At 38.9% G+C, this 21,510-nt stretch overlaps 1 protein-coding gene across 7 annotated transcripts in view; it reads left to right on the top strand.

Annotated features, from left to right (window-relative positions):
* The first annotated feature begins 12,624 nt into the window (after positions 1-12,624).
* LOC114239600 (uncharacterized) overlaps positions 12,625-21,510 on the top strand; it is a 159,609-nt gene continuing 150,723 nt past the window's right edge. For all 7 annotated transcript variants that reach the window (XM_089739658.1, XM_028169886.2, XM_089739659.1 and 4 more), the window contains exon 1: positions 12,625-13,985. The gene's annotated coding sequence lies outside the window, so the exon portion shown is untranslated. The remainder of the gene's footprint in view (positions 13,986-21,510) is intronic.

The following is a 21,510-nucleotide window of genomic DNA, read 5'->3' as shown; positions in this document are numbered from 1 at the left end:
TCTTGTATTTACATAGTTATTGTTGATTTTGTTTTTTAATCTTATTGAATAAAGTTTATATAACATTTTCAAATAGTTGTGGTCGTTTATTGTGAATTTTAGTACAGTGATACCATCTGTTTGTCACAAAAGATGGAATCACCGTATCAAATATCAAAAATGTTCGCTTGTTTCCTGACTCAAAATAAGAAAGAACATAAAATGGGCCGTGGCGTAATTCCTAAGACTCTTGGTTTACCCGTAACGAATGCTATGAATACGTCGGGGCTTGAATGGGGGTCGAAAATGTGCCAATTTCGTCCAAGTACGTACCTGCCGTGTTCACGAACTAATTTCACGACGTAATTAAAATCACACGTGGATTATTTTTTTAATTGCACGGCTACGGGGAGGTAGTACCGCTCTGCCTATTTCTGGTGGTACGCAGTTTGGGCGTTCTGTTTTGTGGGGTCGAACACCCGATCTAGGTACAATTGGAACGTGGACCTGTTACAAGGGGATGGTGGTATTATTACCACCAGTGTAGACAGACGATGAGACGGATCCCTGGTAATTGGTCAACCTTGCTTGTGGACATCCGCAAAGCTTTTTTTTTATGATTGAAAGATTACTGGTGGCCCGGAGGCCTTTCCAGCTTCACCAGAACAGGTGGGCGAGTAAAGGCTCAGCCAGGAGGGGTGGGATTTGCTAACAACAGCCCGAGCGCCTCCGAAGGAGACCTAACAACTCAAGAGCAATTGCTTCGCGAATGAATCTACTACCGGATCGGAATCACGAGAAGATCCGGCGAGAAACTCAGCGAGCTGATGCATGGGTTGCACGTCGACCTCTTTGTCGAGTTCGACGAGTATAGTTACCAGTACGCAAAGCTATGGCCGTACCCAAGCCGTTTCGTTGCAATCAAGTTGTTATGCATACCAGATCTTTAGCTGCACATGCACGATATTTTACTGGTGGTAGGTACTCTTGTGAGTCCGCGTGAGTAGGTACCACCACCCTGCCTATTTCTGCCATGAAGCAGTAATGTGTTTCGGTTTGAAAGGTGAGGCAGCCGTTGTAACTATACTTGAGACCTTAGAATTTATATCTCAAGGTGGGTGGCGCATTTATGTCTATGGGCTCCAGTAACCACTTAGCACCAGGTGGGCTGTGAAGTCGTCCAACAAGCAAAAAAAAAAAAAAAATAGCTAGGGTGCTGGTGTGAGGACATAAGATGCCCTATCTTATCAGCACACTTTTCAGCACACTTTGAAGTTTTTTTTCGAAGATAACCTTCAGTTCAGTTTTGATGTATAAAACAGAATCCGAAACATCGATTTTGACTTGAACGAAGAAGGTATCAAATATCAGTAAAAGCCTCAGTGTTTTCATATTCGGAAAGCTTTATAGACTGAATAACGTAATTTTCAAAGCCACATACTTAAAAATTCACGCCACAGACATTTTCTTTTAGATAATAATCTTATATAGAAAACGATATATACCTATAGATATATACTGGTGGTAGGACCTCTTGTGAGTCCGCGCGAGTAGGTACAACCACCATGCCTATTTTTGCCGTGAAGCAGTAATGCGTTTCGCTTTGAAAGGTGAGGCAGCCGTTGTAACTATACTAAGATCTTAGAACTTATATCTCAAGGTGGGTGGCGCGTTTACGTTGTAGATGTCAATGGGCTCCAGTAACCACTTAACACCAGGTGGGCTGTGAGGTCGTCCACCCATCAGAGCAATAAAAAAAAAAACCAAAAATAGCTTTCTAAATAGCCTGTGTGTTTAAGGTATTTCCTGTACTTTCATATTAAACCGATTATAATTTTTTATTGTGCCGTATCAATTAATTTTCCTGCTTTATGTTTAATGAGGCAACGAGCGATACAAATCGATTTTAATGCGGCTTAATTTACATTTCACTGTTAATAAAAACATCGTGGACTATTATCATGCTTAGACTTAGTTTTTTTTGCCATCGCACATGTTATTCCAGATCAAGGAGACCTCTTTCTTTTCCAATTGATGGGCTCACAAGTCTTATCGACAGTACTTATCGAGTTCGTCTCAAATAATGCAACAGCCGTGGCTAAATAAATATTTTTTCGTACCTAATCGTCGGTAGCTTAAGGTGTTATATCAATTATGCGCGATCTTGGTGGGTGAGCTCACTGGCTCGATCTAAGGCAGCTAACACTAGTCATGTTAAGGCCAGTGTTTCACTGAATCTACCATCAAGCCGGAACCGAGACCGACTAAGAAAATAACTAGTCGTCGTGGCCTAAAGGATAAGACGTCCGGTGCATTCGTATCTAGCGATGCAACGGCGTTCGAATCCCGCAGGCGGGTACCAGTTTTTCTAATGAACTACGTACTTAAGAAATGTTCACTATTGACTTCCACGGTGAAGGAATAACATCGTGTAATAAAAATCAAACCTACAAAATTATAATTTGCGTAATTACTGGTGGTAGGACGTATTGTGAGTCCGCACAGGTAGGTACCACCACCCTGCCTATTTCTGCCGTGAAGCAGTAATGCGTTTCGGTTTGAAGGGTGGGACAGCCTTTGTAGTCGATCTTTTGCCGCCTGTTGTTCCGGTAACGACCCATGTCAATAGCACCAAATAATCACAATGGACGATCTTATCTATAATTCTTGTAGCACCAACAAGACAGCCACGCGGCAATATTAAATTAAGAGGAATTTCTATTGAATTCAACACGCACACAAGACAAAGACAATAAAGCCGTTGGCTTCTGTAGTCACTAGCATAAAACTAGTTGCATACAAAGGCCTGTTATCAAACATGTTCTTGAAGCTGCCTTGAAGCTTAATGGTTAACACCGTTATGTTAATTAAAGTTATAAAATGAAGTATGAAAGTTCGTCATCATATCTCAAGATGGGTTTCGGTACTCGCTGAGCGAAAGGTAGGATTTTTTTATTGTCTACTTGGGTAGACGTGCTCAATTGCCACAGTTTGGTATGGAACCACAAAAATTATCATGTTTGGTCTTGAAAGACTTCCAGAAAACGGCTTTGGCGTACAGGTAACTTAAGTTCATAGACATCATTAACGTAAATGGTGCTACATAGATTAGTACCTACTACATTCGTCGACATAATTCGTCGAATAGACCAGACCCACAGATAGCGCCCAATGAATTTATTTTTTATAACTAAATAGCGACCCGCCCTCGCTTCGCTTCGGAAACTGTAATTTATTATTGATTTCTCCACTATTTAATGGAGGTTATTATACATGATAACATAAACCTTCCTCTTCAATTACTCTATTTATTAAAAAAACCGCATCAAAATCGGTTGCGTAGTTTTAAAGATTTAAGCATACATAGGGACAGACAGATATAGGGACAGAGAAAGCGAATTTGTTTTATACTATGTAGTGATAATAATTTTTTTTTTTCCTACCTATGCTGATAGCCTTGAGAGGCTATTTCAGCTTCGCCCTAACGTTTGTAGGTGAGCTCACGGGGCTCAAACCTGACGACGATGCTAACACAAACCCTAGCAAGAGCCGTGCTTCGCAGAATCTACCACCGGATCGGAAACGCGACCCACTGAGAAGATCCGGCAAGAAACTCAGTGGGCTGTGTCTGAGAGTTAATTTGCTCGTCGAGCCCTTCGTCGCGAGCGACGGGTTCGACGAGAACGGTGACCGGTGCTTGAAGTACCTAAAAGCACCGTTAGTGGATCGGGAGGATCCGAGATGACGTGTTTTGGGCGACGTCGACTGCTTTCCATTCTGCCCGCAGGATCGGGAATGTAGTTACCGACGGCCACGATGAGAGGGTTCTCGTGTCGTGCCGCTTTATCGAAGTGGCGCATCGACGCTGACTGCAAAAACTTACTGACGGACTGTAAGTCCAGGTCGTCATGGAGGTCGACGTTCCTGACGAGCCACGGGGCTCCGACGGCTATCCTGCAAAAACGGGATTGAATAATCTGGAAGGATTTTAAGTGAGTGCGGGCCGCGTGAGCGAACACTACACTTGCATAGGTCACGACGCGACGGGGCGTATGCAAGTTTTGTAGAGTGTCACCTTATTTCTAAGGGATAAAATTAAAATATCATCCTAAAAAATTTATCCTAAAAATTTAAATTTGTCCCATAAGTATGGGTTTGATGCATTATAAGTTTGTCCTTGAAATATGCAATCACAGCACACTTGACACGTCTCCCGCCACTCGTGCTTACCTTAAAATTTGGTGAAGTCGAATTGAAACAAATGTCGTATAATGTGGTATCTATTGGGGGTTATCTGTGACCAGACCCCTTAATTAACCTTTAGGAGCCAGGCACTTCGAAATATAAATGAATTGCTGTTCGTTAGACTCGCTAAAACTCGAAAACGGCTGGACCGATTTGGCTAATTTTGGTCTTGAATTATACGTGGAAGTCCAGAGAAGGTTCAAAAGGTAGATAAATATGAAAATGCTCGGAATTAAATAAAAATAACAATTCTATTTTTCCTTTGATGTCCTCCCCGTCGAACCGATTTCTTTTGTTTGTTTTAAGTTTATTTTATACAAAAGTTTAGGTCTTTTATTTATCGGTTAAGGCACTACAAAGTCTGCCGGGTCAGCTAGTATTCAATAAAAATATTCAATAAACTCTAAGTCTCCTACACCAAAAAGCATCAACTATTAAGCGTTATAACAACATTGCGCGTCAATATTTGTCACATGTATTTCCGGATCAATAGATTACTTATTCACCCCACAATGACCTGACGTGACGGAGCTTTTGAATAAACTATACGTGTTAAGGCTCAGACCAGAGCTTTCCTAATTCGAACGACGCTTACATATTTTGGCGTAGTTTTGGAGAGCTATAAAAACGTAGGGTAGTTCTTTAGTATTTGTACTGGTATGTTACGAGGTAGTGGTCAGTCTGTCTATGCTTCTTGTGCATCATACGGTCCTCTGTCTAGGGTAGGACAATCTATCTAGTTTAATCTGACAGGAAAAGTACTTAAATGTCGTTAAAAGAAGAAATACGCCAAACATCATTGCATTTTTTTAATTGAATGGGTAAATGGTTTTGAAGACGTATTTGTTAATACCTATGGACATTACTATAAATGCTTTCTTAGGAATACTTGTGATTAAAGTAAAATAACAAATATCTGCTCGATGCGGGAATGCACCACTTAATCGAACACTTTTTTATTGATTAGATGAGAAGGATTGAAAAAAAAAGTGCGTGCGTACAAAGTACACATGTCAGAAGTGAAACTTCTTTGGCGAACTAATTTATGAATCTTGCTTATATTTATACAAATCTAAAACTTTGGATTTCCGAGACTTAGAGGAAGGGAAAAAGGAAGATATGTTAGAAATTTATATATTTATTTACAACTTCATATACTAGAAAGTATAAAGGCGGACTTAATGCCATAGGCATTCTCTAACAGTCTACCTTAGGGGAGTGCAGAGATGAACCTTGGTAGGTGTAGTATGGTATGTGTATATATAACATACACAATATTTATAGATACAAATACTCGTACTTAAATAAATACATAATTAATAATTATAAATTATATATAAATAATATAATTAAAAATAAATAATTGTCATTAAAATATTAAAAGTGTTGAAAATGAATATAAAGTATAAATTTAATTTTTTTAATTTATTTCTTCAATATTTACATTATTCGACGCGATTTCTATTGGTATTGTTGTGACTAAAGCATTATGATATGTAAAATATGCAATATAAGTTCGTGTTTCAACATTATCTAAATATCTTGTAAAAATAGCATCTATTGTCGTTCCTGAATTTGTACTTGGTGTGTTTGGATTATTATTTAGCTATCGACTAAATTTTTCTTCTAGAAAGTTAATTAATGGTTTGGAATTATCAACTGCAAAATTTATGTTAAAGTCACCACTCAAAATTGACTAATTTAATTTCATGCTATTTGATTAATGTTCCAAATTCTTTTCATTTCATTTCAATTCCTATTAACATTTTTCACAAAAAAATTATAAAATATTAGGCTGTATGGTATGATACATTTGCCTTTCCAGTTGGAAAAATACAACAACTACTACTACTGACATTTGACAAGTACTTAATTTCAATAGTAGTTTGATTTACTGGCGCCGTTTCTCATGTTTCCGATTGAGTGTTAAGTTAATTGGTGTTAAGTGGTTACTGGAGCCCATAGACATCTACGGCGTAAATGCGCCACCCACCTTGAGATATAAGTTCTAAAGCCTCAAGTATAGTTACAACGGCTGCCCCGCCCTTCAAACCGAAACGCATTACTGCTTCACTGCAGAAATAGGCAGGGTGGTGGTACCTACCCACGCGGACTCACGAGAGGTCCTACCACCAGTAATGAATATAGGCTGCTGCTCATCTCAACACAAAACTCTCTGAGTACGACGGTCTTTGTGAAATTAGAGTAAAAAAAATCGAATGGTTTTTTTTTGTGAAAACATCAGGAGTTTTATTAGCAAGTTGCTCCAACACGCCAGTTCCAATGAAATGTGAGGCGCCATCGAATATTCGATAACGCCTATAAATATTCGATAACGCATAAAAGTGTTTTAGATTCGTCCATCAGAAAGGCTTTATGGAAAAATCCTTTGGAAAATGTTTCCCTGTACGCCGACCCACCCTCTCTGCGCCCCCAATCCCCGCGGTACATAGCACACGTCCTGAATATAAACGTGCATACCAGATACCGCTGTCTGTACAAGTACTCTACTTATCAGAGGCTGAAATACATTATTTTGTCTATAAACAACTGTTTGCCGATTGGAAATATCTCACATAAGATTTACACTCAATACATAAAAAAATCTCATTCGCGAAGCAATTGCTCTTGAGTTGTTAGGTCTCTTTCGGAGGCGCTCGGGCAGTTGTTAGCAAATCCCACCACTCCTGGCCTTGCCCTTGCTCGCCCACCTGTCCTGGTGGAACCGGAAAGGCCTCCAAGCCACCAGTAATCTTTCAATCATAAAAAAAAACAAAAAAAGCTTTACAACGATACCTAAAATCATAGTTCAGAATATGTCATTTTAGGATGTGTATATAAAATTTCCTATAAAGTTTTATATTAAATCATATTTATTAACGCTTTGTCCTGTGTGGTACTGAGAACACATAAAATATCTTCCACAAAGATGATTTGATTGGCACCTGCAAATATTCTGTTAATTAATTGTGTCTAAGTTCTATTTTATCTTAGCACCACCCCATTTCTTTTCATAGGTATCTTATGGACTAAGGGATTCATCGAAGAATCAGTAACCAGTAATTACTAGTAGAATGAAATAAGCCTTAAGGGATATCGGGGATGGAAGCTTGTCTGGAAATAATTAAAAAAAAAATTAGGTTTTTCATTATTATTTTTCCTACCTAAGCTGATAGCCTTGAGAGGCTATGTCAGCGTAACCGGGTGAGTAGGTGAGCTCACGGGACTCAAACCGGAGTGTTGGTAACACTGGCCCTACCAAGAGCAGTGCTTCGCCAGAATCTACCACCGGATCAGAAACGCGACCCACTGAGAAGATCCTGCGAGAAACTCAGTGGGCTGTGTCTATGGGGTTTTTCATCTGTAATATCTAAGATTATCAATATCATTAAGAGTGTTTAGCAAATAAAGAAATGTTGGATACAAGAAAATACCACGATTTAGACTCGTCAGGCAACCAGCGATCCGCTGGTAGAGAGCATATTTGTATGACGCAATCTTGTCATATACCAATATGTTGTGTACTTCGGCCATAAATAAATCGTGCATCGCTTTGACCAGGACCACTGAGACCATTGAGACTTTGGTCTCGAAAATCCGGTAACCACTTAAAATCACTCTTACTGGTGATAAGACCTCTTGTGAGTCCGCACGGTACCACCGCCCTGCCTATTTCTGCCGAGAAGCTGTAATGCGTTTCGGTTTGAAGAGTGGGGCAGCCGTTGTAACTATACTGAGACCTTACAACTCATATCTCAAGGTAGGTGGCGGCATTTACGTTGTAGATGTCTGTGGGCTTCGGTAACCACATAACATCAGGTGGGCTGCGAGCTCGTCCACCCATCTAAGAAATAAAAAAAATCATCAGATAGGTGACGTGTCTCCATAAAATCACAAACTGTGAGAGCATCCACGCGCGAAACATGGCGCCATCCTATAATGTAATGATCTGACGATTTTGTATAAAATACGTATGCCCGACTGACTATGTATGCAGTTATTTTATATATTGACAGGGGGGCATCAGTGGGCCCCGGGGGATGACGACGACTGCGCGTGTGCGAGAGAGACGAAACACAATGATTAATACTAGTGCATATAGCTATTTCGCCCATCATTACGTTGTATTAAATCAGAGTTTGGTGCGTGTATATTTTAGGTTCTTTAATAAATACGTATTTACGTGCTTGAGCCGTGTAGCGGAAACATTCAATGCAATTTTTACTAACATTAAATCATTCGATAAAACTGGAAAATTTGGACTCGTATCAATGGCTGGCTGCAAGAATCAGGATTTGAGGAAAAATTGGCTTACCTTTAAAGTTCCTGTTTTCCTATACATATATAAATAGTGTTTGCTCGTGGCACGGAATTCCAGCTACTGCAAAATCGGGAGTTATGTAGTTTTACCGATGAAAGTTAGACCTTAGAGTCGAAAGAATATAAGTTTTATTCCCATGAGCGTTCGTGAAAGCGTATTATTTACCCGATTAAATTTGTTGCCTTGCTAAACACAAAAATATTATAATAATCTATATATAAATTATACGTGAAGCAAAAACTTTGTACCCCTTTTTACGAATATTTCGCAGTCGGAGGAGTATAAAATTTTCCGCACTTATCTATACTAATATTATAAAGAGATTTGTTTGTATTGAATAGGCTCCGAAACTACTGAACCGATTTGAAAAATCTTTCACTGTTTGGAAACTACACTATTTCCGAGTGACATAAGCTATAACCTTATTTGAAAAAAATTAGGGATCCTTACTAAAGCTCCAATAATGTAACCCAAAGTGTAAAAAAATTACCTAAAATATTCTTTACATCGCGTGCCCTGCGAAAAGTATTGATGATAGAATAAAATAATATACTACGACTTTGTAGAACACATTATTATTTACAAAAAGTTTAACGACAGCTTATTTCTAATTATTATAGTTATGCTGCAATAAGTGTTCTTTTATTTAAAAAAATTAAACAATGTTAAATATCGTTGAAATTTTTGTTAAAGACCCGAGCGGAGCCGGAGCGGGCCGCTAGTAGAGAATATAGAGAAGGAGTGCAGAATGCTATTATTTTTTTAATTACGCATAAGAAATACATTAAAATAATAATAAAAGCATTATACACACTACCATCTATTTGACACACACGCATTTATACTCATTTGTTTATCGTAGTCTGTGATCAAATTAAGAATAGATTAATATTGTTTGTCTTTAATCTTATTTTTCTATATAGTGTAGGAGTGGTAGGACCTCTTGTGAGTTTGCGCGAATATGTACCACCACTCTGCCTATTTCTGCCGTGAAGCAGTAATGCGTTACGGTTTGAAGAGTGGGGCAGCTTTTGTAACTATAATTGAGACCTTAGAACTTATATCTCAAGGTGGGTGGCGCATTTACGTTGTAGATGTCTGTGGGCTCCAGTAACCACTTAACACCAGGTGAGGGTCGTGAACCACCTTGAGACATGAGGTCGAAGAGTCACTATACTCTATACAAGCGGCCCTACTCTTCAAAGCATTTCTGCATCTCGATAAAAATAGACAGAGTAGTGGTACCCATAAAAGCTAACAATAGTCCTCGACCAGTCTCAGTTAATATCCTTGAAATAGTAGACGACAGTATCACATAGACATGGTTTAAGCAGATTGCTTTAATGCTGAATGAGAACCACTCCTCACAAGGTAATCTCTAAGCTGGTAATCACTACTAACTGTAAAGCTTGCCAATTTGACTGTTCCTCAAATTGTTGCCTTGGATGCATGACCGTGCTAGTCAGAGCAGTTTTTCCAATGCAACTTAAAGTTTATGTCAGTGCAGTTTTTCCAATGCAACTAAGAATTAATTAAATTGTTTCAAAGTCTGTCTCTGCACACGAAATGGCGTATCTATAGGCTCTTGTGATGTTAAGATTATCACTAACTGCGGTGCCTATTATGTGGAGTCGACACATCTTTTTTTATTGCTTAGTTGGATGGACGAACTCACAGTCCACCTTGTGTTAAGTGGTTACTGGAGCCCATAGACATCTACAAAGTAAATACCGCCACCCACCTTGAGATATGAGTTCTAATGTCTCAGTATAGTTACAATGGCTGCCCTACCCTTCAAACCGAAACGCATTACTGCTTCACGGCAGAAATAGGCAGGGCGGTGGTACCTACCCGTGCGAACTGACAAGAGGTCCTACCACCATTAATTACGCAAATTATAATTTTGCGGGTTTGATTTCTATTACACGATGTTATTCCTTCGCCGTTGAAGTCAATCGTAAACATTTGTTAAGTACGTTTTTCATTAGAAAAATTGGTACCCGCCTGCGGGATTCGAACACCGGTGCATTGCTAGATACGAATGCACCGGTCGTCTTATCCTTTAGGCCACGACGACTTCGCATGGCATCTGATTTTTGATGCCACTATGACAATGAACTATGACAATAGCTTTACCAAGTTTCACCCTAATCAGATAATTAGGATCATACAGAGGACAAACATACAAATAAATGTAAAGAAATGTAAATGTATTTTGGGATTTTTCTTCAAACAAAAGAAGAAAAGAAGAAAAAGTTGTTTGAAGAAAAATCCCAAAATACATTTACAGTTCTTTCTCGCCAGAGTCTCGTTTCGTACTTTGAGATTGTAAGTTCTATTGACCATACAACTTACACTTTATTTTTACACTTTACTCCCATAAAGATAAGCTTTCTAAATCCTTGCATAGAGGATGTTTATAACACAAAGTGCATCCATTGCCAAAATTCCAACCTAGCGCTTTCGGGCTCTGCCTATAAGGATCAGACATTTTTGTATTTAGGTATATAAAGACTACTCCATTGCAAAATGTTAAAGTAGATGTATTGTGTCATAGTAGAGTTTTTTATGTGAAAATTGGACGAAGCTCTGTGAAGCTGCCTGGGTACGGTCAGCAAAAAAACTTTAATAGAATGAATTACTTTTAATGCCGGTTTTTGTGGTAATTAACACTTCAAAGTCCTTAGTGTAGCCAATTAAGTTAAGCTCACACGGATTTCTGGAGAACCTTGAAAATTTGAGGTCTCGAGTATCAGAACCACATACATGAGCAAGTGGATCATGAGCCCATGAAGGCATCCTTTAAAACATTGCTCTCGAAATTAACAAAAGCACCTTGGTTTTCAAATAGCAATATCCTTAGATGGGTATTGAAATCTAAAAGTGTTGGTAATATACTAGGCTCTTTATTGGTGGTAGGGTGTCTTGTGAGTCCACATGGGTAGATACAACCACCCTGCCTATTTCTGCCGTGAAGTAGTACATCCTTGGGCGCAGCCTTATTCTGGCTCTTGGCGTCTGAGGACTGAATAAACGAAAGAAAAGAAGTCAATAAGCCCAGATTTAATTATAAATCAATGAGAAACTGTACACAACTTGTTGCTTTGGTTTTGTTTATTTCTTTATTGCGTCATTAGTCAAACTCCATGTACCACAGCCAGGGGCACAACCAACCCGCTGCCCACCACTGCTATTATTTTAGAACCTCGTTTCATGAATCTCCGTAGGGAAGAGTACGGTGGAGGTAAAATAATTAGAAATCTGGATGATCTTTGGCAAAAAATATTTCTGGGAACCCACTATGGATGAGGGTAGTGGTTCTAGACACTACGTACCAACTCTGACAGATGGTGCAATGGTATTTACTGTTAGGCATTCAAACAGTTATTTGAAAGAAAAAAAAGTTTTCTTTGCCGACCGTCCAATAACAGAGTGTGCACTTAATTATGAAATACACATTTTTGGGATCGCTACTTTGCATCATGGATTACCTACTCGATAGCTCGCAACGTGTAAGCGATATTGTGAATCTACCATACAAAGCTCGATTATGAAGCGCAATGTATTAATTTTTATGCGATTTACATTACTGCTTTGAAAGGCTTTCAGCAAACCACGTCTTCTACAGAAAACTCAACTAATTTCGGTTTGGATATCCGAATCATATTTTGCCCGTGTACCTACCAGTTCATTGACCTTACCGCCCTTGCTTGGCGTACATAATGTAATAATCTGCTTGCGCTGCAAAACCTCATTGTGCGTTAAGTTCGTACGTACTGCTAAATATCGATCCAAATTCATAAAAGCATCAACGAAATTTAATTACGTAAATTGTGTGTACCCAAATACGACGCACACACCAACAAACGACCGCGCTTAGAACGCTAGCTTGTCTAAAGCGAACGAGTTTTATTATATGTATGAACAAGTAAAATCATTATTTGATGATTCCGAGGTGTGTACAGTCATCGGGGTGGGTCGGGGGATTCGGGGGGACAGGGGTCCCTCATACCCCAGGCACAGGGAGGCTAGCCCAGTGCAGCAGCATTGCAACCAAGCGATTTCAGTGTGAACGGCGAGGTCTGTGACGCCGCGTGCTTTCCACCTACGCAACGCGCAAAAAATACCCCAAAAAGAACTATACAAAAGACTCGACCAAACTGTTCGGAACAAAAACGCAAAACGGCCTAAACAATTAAAATAATTATTAAAAGGAAGAATAAAAATTAAAACGAAATACATAAACCAATTTTTTGGTGTCAAAATTTCAAAAATCCGCGCGCATGCGTTCCGTTCGTCTATCCGGCCGCCGTCACATTCGATAGTTTTATGCAATAGACGCCATTCAGTTTTTTTTGTTATTAATATTCACATAATAATCATAAATAGTTGATAAGTGATTTTTAATCCGTATTCAGCAACACTTGAACTCTTGCCATAGACTTTTAATAAAGACCGGTTTTTTTTTTCTCTCGAAATAAGCTGTAACTCTAGTGTTAAGGGCAACTGAGGACGCTCATCTTGGAACCGTCAAAAGGGCTAAATACAACATCAACGACCTTCCGGGAGGAGCATCCTGAAAAAAGAAAAGAAATCTTCATGAGATCGCACAGGAGACGCACAACTCACACATGCGGTCCACAGTAAATTAAATGCGCAAGAAACACAAAAGACCGATGATTTCATAACAAAGAAGATAATTAGCGCATAAATAATTAAAGAAATCGCCATTTGACGATAAAGAAAAACGTTTTTTCGCAATAGAACAAGTTTTATGTTTATATCAACAGTTTTTACAAGGAAACAATAGAAAGAAGATTTTAAGCATTTGATTTCTTTAAGTATATTTAAACAACACTGGTTAATTTTGGAACTTTACGATTGATTTCCTTCAGTTTTTTTACACAAACTCTCTATATCTAGTGAAAAGTAATTTTAGTGACTCCGGACCTACGTTTAAGGCTAAGTATTATTAAAAAAAAGTTTGGCGAAGATTTGGATGTATTTAGAACAAGTTCATCGACCGATCCCGACTAAACGGAAGATGTACAAACACTAAACGAAACAAAATATTGTGCCTTAAATTGGCCTTAAAATTATTGTTAAAATAAGAAGAAAAAAATACGCCAAAAATTAACAAAAAAAAAACAAAAATACAAAATTTTATCTTGTTAAAACGACTTCTACATTTCTTTAAGAGTACAAAATTAAAGATAAAAATTACGATTAAGAATAAGTTCAATGTTTGCTTTATTATACCCGTAATTTTTTATATGAGTATGTAAAATTTAATGGGCTTAAAAGGGCTACATAGAAAAAAATCGACAATACCGTAGTAGAAGACATAGAAGAAGATATACAACTTCAAGAGGGAACAAAAACATCGAACTCTATCGAAAACACAGAGATTGGATCGAAACAAACCAGACTAGAATCGAAGGTAAGAATTATTGTACCATTTTTTCATACTCAATCGACAATATTCTGTTCTTCTGTAGTTTCGGAGGAAATGTGCCCGCAGCTACAATTAAAGTCATCGATTTTGTCTCATAATTTCTACTTAAAAATTTCGTTAATTTAGCCCAGCAGGTTAATTTTATGAAATACCATTATATTTCATGTAATGGCGACTAGCATTTACAGTTTGCGGTCTCTATCGTGTGTCTCGCTCGCTCTCGCCACGATTAAATTAAAGCGTATATTTATTGTCCTTTTTTAATTTTACACGTGGTATTCTGTCTTACATTGTTTTTACATTAAATACCTTTAGCATTAATATGACATAAGTATTTCACTTCTAATATCTATTCAGAATGTATTTAGTGCTTAAGTCATAGAAAATACTAGAAGTTCTTTTTAAGATGAAATTTTAATCTCCCAACTTATGCAATAGTGATATGGACGGTATCGTCGACTGCCAAGAATGAGAGTAGAATCATTTGGTTCGAACTTTCGTTTTCGTGAAGTCCAAGTTCAGGCGTTGTCGATGACTCGTGGCGGCTCTAGTGCGCATGCCCAAGTCATCGCAGTCATTGCCCAGCCGAATTATTGATTTCGGCCATGTTGGAAAACTGCGGGGCGCGGGGGGAAGCGTCATTTACCGACGTGATAGTTTTCACAACGCTCAATTATGTACGCAGGGTGGGGTGGTTGGGGGGAGAAAAAAAATACGTACATCAATATAGCGTCAGTGGTGTATTTTGTATTAAATTCTATAGTGCACGCCCTCGATGATCGAAATTTACGAGGGTACGTCCGATGCGCGATAGTTAATTTAATTATTGGAGTTTTCGAAATGTTCAGGGTAGTTTTCGAGATATTGAACATTCAGGGAATGCGATTGCATTTGCAGACAGACAGATTATAAGCCATCAAAATAATATTTAGTCGTTCGTGCGTTAGTGTTGCATGAACCTATCTCTTCTCGAATTGAAATTTCTTCTACTTGTCGCGTCGATTGAAAGAAAATGATCTTTGTTCTTTAAAACATAGGGTCAAGAACATGATTTTAAATAACTAAACATTAGAAAAATACAGTTAAGTTTGCTAGCTAGAATGCTGAGTCCTAAATATAAAAGTTCGATAAGGTACTTTTTTATTAACAATAAAAATATTAATAATATTCGAATAACTTGAGAATAATTGACTAATGGGGATCGGGTGATGGTGATTGGGGAAGTGGCAGGAGTTTAGTTGGGAAGTCCCACAGACACAATGCCCAGTATAATATACTAAATTTTTCTTCGGTTAAGGTAATTTGGAATTAGCGGAATCTTCGTAATTTTGCGTCGTAATTATTATTGCGTATTATAATTTGCGTAATTACTGGTGGTAGGACCTCTTGTAAATCTGCGCGGGTAGGTTCCACCGCCCTGCCTATTTCTGTCGTGAAGCAATAATGCGTTTCGGTTTGAAGGGTAGGGCAGCCGTTGTAATTATACTGAGATCTTAGGATTTATATCTCAAGATGGGTGGCGCATTTACGTTGTAGATGTCTATGGGCTCCAGTAACCACTTAGCACCAGGTGGGTTGTGAGCTCGTCCACCCATCTAAGCAATAAAAAAAAAAGTCAATTGTATCGCGAGATCTGACGGGATGGTTCTCCCGTCCTGTGTGCTAAGAAGTCGTATTCATTGAACTTCAATAAAAACAAATCACTGTAACATTCAAGTTATTCGAATTGATTCATATTGGCGTGTGAAAACGACATAATCGATTGAGCTTTTTTCTAGCTTTCCACATTAAGCTCGAGCCTCGTCGAGATCATTCAAGAGCTTTTTTCCGTGGCACGTGTACTGCGGTATTTTAATGGGACGTCATCAATTTCTCGCTCGTGCAAAAAGTAGTTTGCAGCGCTTCGTTTCGTTTCATTATTACTTGTTTACAAGGACCGAAATCATATTATGTATATGCAAGTAAATAGAGTTAAAGTCAATTTTTTATTTTTTTATTGCCCCTGTAGGCCGACGAGCATACAGCCCACCTGATGGTGAGTGGTTACCGTCGCTCATGGACTTCAGCAATGCCAGGGGCATAGCCGAGCCGCAGCCTACCGCTTAATACTCCCCACAAGCCTCTTTTAAAGAAGGACATGTCATTGCGCTCGGGAAACACCGTGGAGGGGAGCACATTCCATAGCCGGATGGTACGTGGCAATAAAAACCTCTGGAAACGCACGGTGGATGAACGTAGCGATTCCAGATAATATGGATGAACTCTGCTCCGATGGCGGGAGGTGCGATGATAAAAAGGAGATGAAGGGATCATCTCAAACAATTCCTCAGAGCACTCCCCATGGAACATACGGTACAAAATACAAAGGGAACCGAAGTCCCTCCGCAAACCCAGAGGTTCCAAACGATCCGTGAGGATGGGATTATCGACAATCCGGACGGCCCTCTTCTGTATGGAGAAGTCAAATGGAAGAAGCTGGATTTGGGAGCCCCGGCCCAGAGATGGGAGCAGTACTCCACGCGAGGCCGGACTTGTGCTTTATAAAGCAAAAGTCTTTGTCCAGGCGTGAAGTACCGCTTCGCTCTGTTGAGGACTCCCATCATTTTGGACGCCAACTTGGCTTATATATGAAATACGGTTTTAATTCTAAGCTTGTTTAGGTTTATTTTGGACATAACGGAATCAATGAAACACTTTGATAGCCTTTTGTTAGACCAGCTTAAACTCTGACGAATTACCCACTGAGTTTCTCGCCGGGTCTTCTCAGTGGGTCGCGATTCCTATCCGGTGGTAGATTCTGCGATTCTTCGTGCCAAGGCCAGTGTTAGCAATTTCTCTAAGGTAGCTCTAGCTGTAATAGCTTCTTAGGCTACCAGCAGATATGTAGGTAAAAAATCTGAAAATATTGTTAGTAATTTTTAAGTGATTTCTCTGAAAGTATTGTTTCCTTTTAAAGGTTAAGACATTCGATGTCGGCACCAGTATACCAGTGTTCGAATCCCACAGGCGGATACCTATTTCTGTAATGAAATACGTACTTAACAAATGTTCACGTTTGATTTCCACGCTGAAGGAATATAAACATCGTGTAATAAAAATCAAACCGGCAAAATTACAATTTTCGTAATTACTGATGGTAGGACATCTTTTGAATTCGCACGGTCGGGTACCACCACCCCCATATTACTGCTGTGAAACAGTAATGCGTTTCGGTTTGACGGGTGGGGCAGCCGTTGTACTGTAAAAACTGAGACCTCAGAAATCATGTCTCCAAGTATGTGGCGGTATTCACATTGTGATATCTATGTACTTAACCACGTAACCACTTAATATCAGGTGGCCCGTGATTACGGTGACTCGCGTAAGCAATAAGAAAAGCTTTTTTCTCAGTTCAAACCTCTTCACCGACGTGATGTCAAAGCTCTTCGCATACAAAGATGTTCGCATCAAAGCCGGACAGGACGTGGCAAAAATGATCAGTGTTAAAAGGCTAGTGATGTGACATAAAATAAATCATTGGATCATATCAATGAATCCGAGTAGTTTTTGCGATAAACAGTCAGATAGAATAACCTCTGCTTTCGGATTGCCAACCGTCATGTTTTCCGGAATTATATTCATTAGCGACCTAGGTTCTTAAAGAAATTTCATGGTTATTAATTGAATTGCAAATATTAAAGGAAAATTTTCGAATTCACATTTTTAATTATTTCTTAAATGGGGCTCAATCACTTCAGGCAGTGGTTACTTTATGATTCAGTCCTTAATTTCATTACAACCGTAATCTAATTAAGAATATTAACATATGTCATCCATTAGCCCTCTATAAAATATCTAATATTACGAATTAACTCTTATAGTTTGTTTGCGGTATTAACCCGAAATATCTTGTTGTACTTAGCAGAAGGCAGTGGCTTTGCTATGCTCCTGGATTTACTGATATCCATGAGTGACTGTGAGCACTCACCACCAGGGACTAAAGAATTTCTACGTTCTAATCATGCAGAACTTAGGAGAAGTCAAAAAGCTTTTACCTGAGAATAAGACCTCAAATACTGCTTTGCGTCTTCAGCACCATGATATATGTCAATCAATCAGGATTTGGATTCGGTAGTCGATACTACTGTATCATCATACAACACAAGATATTTGACAAATGCCTGAATCTCGCTTACGACATTTTCAAGATGAGCTTGCATATACCTAGTCAGGTCATAAATTCTGTCACATGTTTAATGTAAAATAATTGAAACAAGTTTATTCATTATGTAACCATTCATATACCAAAATGAACTTAACAAAACATAGATTCTTATGACACTAAAGTTTATTCAAAATGACCTCCGTGATTTTGAATACAGGCCTTCAATCTGCGCGGCCAGTCGTCTATCGCAGCACGAACGAGGTCCATGTCAATATCGGCGGCTGCCTAAATCGAGGATGTCTTGAGTGACTCCAAATTGGGATGAGGCTTTGAGCACGCCTTTTCCTCCAAGTGTTGCCATATCTTGTAATCTAACGGATTCAAATCTGGACTGGAGGAGGGCCAGTCTTCGTGCCGGATGAAGTCGATTTCACGCACCGCCAGCCAATCTTGTGTGCTCTTCGCTCTATGAGCTGGCGCCGAATCTTGTTGGAATACCCAGTGCCTGTTATTGAACATGGAATGAGAAACAGGTTCCACAAGGTTCGTCAGGACTGTATTTTGATACACAACTGCATTCGTTTTTACACCTTTCTCACAAAAATGTACCTCTGTTAAGCCCCAATAAGAAACTCCCCACCATATCATAAGCGAGGATGGAAAATGACCTCGTTGGACACGCGGAATACGGTTGCTCGCTTCTTCACTACTGTGTGCGTACACCTTATCATTTTGTTTGTTGTAGCTCTCTTCTACGGTAAAAAATTTTTCATCCGAAAAAAGAATTTCCCGATATTTTTTTCTCGCGTACCGCTCCAACAAAGCGTGGCATCTCTTCAGTCTCAGGTCCATTAGACGAGCATTCAAACGATGTCCTGTTTTTTTTCGATATGCCTGAAGCCGTAAGTCTTCATTTAACACCCTTTTCACCGTGGTTCTGCTTAACCCCATCTGAAGGGCCAACAGTTTCTGCTGACGTTTGGGATTTCTTTGAATTCGCGCCTTCACAGCTTTTATCACTGCTGGAGTCCTAACAGACCGAGAGCGACCACTTCTTGACCTGTCATCTACACTAGAGTCTTCATTGTATCGTTTGATGGTACGATAAACCGATCTTTCGGTTATATTAAAATTTTTCAGTATGTTAAAAATTTGAATTGGCGCGTAATCGCACCGATGCAACGCAATAACGGCAACACGGTCTTCTTTAAGCGTCCACTCCATATTTAAAAATGAGTAAAATTGTAAAAGTATAACATTTTTATTTTCATGAACAATTCGAAATTCGAACTTAATAAACTTTTTTGTGGCCAGCATTCTAAAAGAAAAGTTTTAACTGTGTGACAATACTTATGACCTGACTAGTTATACAAGTTCCGAACAACAACATTCGGACCGTCGGTCTACCGAGCAATATCACCACCTCCGTGGTAGATCTTCTCTTTGTCGTATACCTACACTACGAACCACTGCTCTAGCTAGGGCCAGTTTCAAGATGAAACCTATGAACTCATCTACCAGCCATAAAATTGCTGGAATATCCTCTTAGGATACCAGCGAATAATTAGCCCAAAAAAAGGAGAAAAGAGTTTTTGGCTGTAAGCACCTGGTTACTTATGCCCCCAGACGCTGTCAATGTCAACTGGCTTTAATGTCATTTAAATAGCCCGTCATATGAAGTGTCAAGTGTTGAATTCGAGTTTTTTTTTATCTGTAGTTAAAGTCTATTGTTTGATGCTAATTACGTTTGAGTAACTAGGCTCTTGTTGTCTGAATACTTATACACACAAATCTACTATGTCAGATATTTTTCAAGTGTGTTATGTAGAGCTCTCGAGTGCTCACTGTTGACACGTCGCTCTTTTTTTTGTATTTCGTTTGTATTTCGCAAGCCATTGACATAATTAAAACTATTTTTCGAAACTTCAGTAATGATAGGTTTAATTAAAAAATAAACTTAACAAAATTAGTTCATTAGAGAGTAAAATTCCGATTCGCATAAAAAAAATACAAACGAATTGAGAAACTTCGATTGTGATTGCGTGCAGCAGAGATGCGAATAATATGTGTATATTGTGATGGATATGTGGAGTAATGAATATGTTAGAGGAAGTCTGAAAGTGGCACCTGTGACAGAGAAGTTGAATAGTGCCCGTTTGGAATGGTATGGACATGTGATGAGACGAAATGAAAATGAAGTTGGTAAGAGAGTGCTAATTATCAATATGGAAGGATATAGAGGAAGAGGTAGAACTTAGAAGAAATTGATGGATTGCGTGAAAGACGATATGTGTAAGAAGGGAGTGAGCGAAGAAATGGTATATGATAGAGGAGTATGGAAGGAGAAAACATTTTGCGTCGACGCCAGCTGACTGATAGAAGGGCAGGAGAATGATGAATTGAGACTACCCTCAACACAGCCCAGAGCTTCTAGCCGGATCTTCTCAGTGGGTCGCGTTTCCGATCCGGTGGTAGATTCTGCGAAGCACGGCTCTTGCTAGGGTTCGTGTTAGCAACGTCGTCAGGTTTTTGCCCCGTGAGCTCACCTACTGGTTAAGTTTACGCTAAAATAGCCTCTCAATACTGTCGGCTTAGGTAGGAAAACAAAAAATAAAGAATTGAGAACCTTCCTTTTATGAAATCAGTCGAAAATATTTTTTGTTACTTTCAACTTTGTCGTAACCATAACATATGTTTGTCGGCTTTTTTTACTTGCACTATTTAAATTGCTTTCTTATTTTCAAATATCACCACGCAAAAAGACATGTATTCTAATAATTATAAATTAACGAACATAATTCAAACGAAGAGAACCATTAAATAAATATATTAGTGACTTGATATAACACGCCGTAATACATCTTCTAGAGATTTCTAATGTTCGCTGTGTCCCAGAAACGAATATACGCCTACGGACATTCAAACATTTCTTTCTATACCTAATACCTCTATATCTAGCTAAAATTCTACCAAGAACAGCCTAGCTTCTAAAAATCTAATCGCTTCCAAAATTACAAGCGACTTCGAAACTTCAAGCGATTACAAGCTGTATTCGTATCAGCAACAGAAACGGATTTTGTCTGAGATCCGTGTGGTAGTTAGGTTGTTTCAGTAGTGTTTCAGACGCGGCAGTACAGGCCAATGCACGATGCATACAACTAAGTAGGGACGGGAAGTGACTTATCTAACAACGGTTTATTACGGAGTGCTATTTTTTTATTATTATTTAACAAATTCTGTTTTTATACAATTGTTTTTTTTATGCGCGTAGATACGGGGAGACGAGCTTACATAACATTCAATGTGATGAGAATCGGTTGCCGGACCTTAGTGATGCGCGAACGTGGAAACAGACATTAGGTCGAT

This window comes from Bombyx mandarina, chromosome A1 (assembly GCF_030267445.1).
Source record: "Bombyx mandarina strain Sakado chromosome A1, ASM3026744v2".
Taxonomy (NCBI): Eukaryota; Metazoa; Arthropoda; class Insecta; order Lepidoptera; family Bombycidae; genus Bombyx; species Bombyx mandarina.
This window is presented reverse-complemented; position numbering and strand designations above follow the sequence as displayed.